Genomic DNA, 1,665 nt, shown 5'->3' with positions numbered 1-1,665 from the left:
CAACAAGGTCCATTTAAATATATGGATATCTACTTGCTGAAACGAATCCCGGCGTAGCTAACCTCAACGTGATAGGCACGTTACCATAATCGAATAAAATAATTCGAAGTGGTCTGTATTCTGTCGAAACTGCCAGACGCGGATCGCGATTTCGATCTTTTTGGATCTCATCAGCGCTCCGACAGAACACAGACCAACTTTTACCTGCTGTCCTAACAGTGCGTTTTAGAAAATACTACGAATACCGCAGTAAACGCCATCTGTAGCACGATGCTACATTTTAGCATTACGTATGCTCCAACAAGGTCCATTTGTGTGGATATCTACTTGCTGAAAACGAATCCCGGCGTAGCCAACCTCAACGTCATAGCAGAGTGATAGGCACGTTAGCTTAATCGACGCGATGGGCTGATGAGATCCAAAAAGATCGAAATCGCGATCCGCGTCTGGCAGTTTCGACAGAATACAGACCACTTCGAATTATTTTGTACTACTTACAAATGGAATTAAAAATAGTGAAACGTAAAAAGATGCACTTTTTCTAATTTAAAAAGAAACATACTTACATTGGACACTCTACCTATCTTTCAACGTAAAAATAAAGTATGTAAACTTAATTTTTCTCACCACCAAACAATGTTCTATCGCTAAAGGCGTTTTTACGAACGGATTCCTGATTTTGGATGTCCAGTTTTAGGGTAATAGCCGAATTGTGTGCTTCACACGGAATCACTTTATGTTAAAAACCTTTCGTTTTGTAAGTTTATTTATAGAAAAATACTGCTTGATAACGGGCATTGGGATAACACAGTGTCCAAAATTAGGCAACTTTCTCCCAAATCACATAAAAAAAAGGACGTTAGAAATTAGTCGAATGTCTCAGTAACTTCTTACACACACTTCTTAATCTTTGTTCCTATTAAACCCCGAACGTAATAGCCCAAATTACAATTCAAAATCGTTCTAATTAAATAATAATAAATGTGATGAAAATGTGTAAAAAAATAAGCGCATTAAGTATTAATTTTATTAATTACTGACCTACTTCATATAAAGTACCTACTATTATTTATTAATTACTAGGTTTCACCCGCATCTTCGCTCTCGCTGTGTCCTAAATACGCGTTAAAGATCATCGGAGACTACATAAAACTGAATTTTCTATCTCGAAAACAATATTTTTTTTCTCTGATAAAATGTACCCTATGTCCTTTTGTGTGCCCCTAACAATGTGTGTACAAAATTTTATGATTATCGGTTGGGTAGTTAAGGCATGAAAACGTAGTAAACAAACAAGTCATTGGTATTTATAATATTAATTAGAATTAAAAAATTTCTCGATCCGGCTATTCTTATTCAAATGATTATACTATTTGAAAATTTCGCGAGTTTTCTAGTAAAATAATTAACTCGATTAGTTACATATTGTTAGTAGAAGTTTATTTCTTGCTCCGTTAATTGAGAAACTGACCAAAAGCAAAAACTTTCTTTAAATTAAGGATACGCTTTCCAATTGTTAAATTTAAACTAAAGATCAATACTGATATATTAGCAACTTACTTTACATGTGTTTTTTATTATTTTCGATAGTTTAAGTTATATACCTAATAAACCATCTGCAGACAGACGACTTATTTGCAAAACAGGTTTAAATATTTAACCTTC

The sequence above is a fragment of the Agrilus planipennis genome, unplaced genomic scaffold (genome assembly GCF_000699045.2).
Source record: "Agrilus planipennis isolate EAB-ADULT unplaced genomic scaffold, Apla_2.0 scaffold1021, whole genome shotgun sequence".
Classification (NCBI taxonomy): Eukaryota; Metazoa; Arthropoda; class Insecta; order Coleoptera; family Buprestidae; genus Agrilus; species Agrilus planipennis.
Note: the sequence above shows the minus strand (reverse complement) of the source record.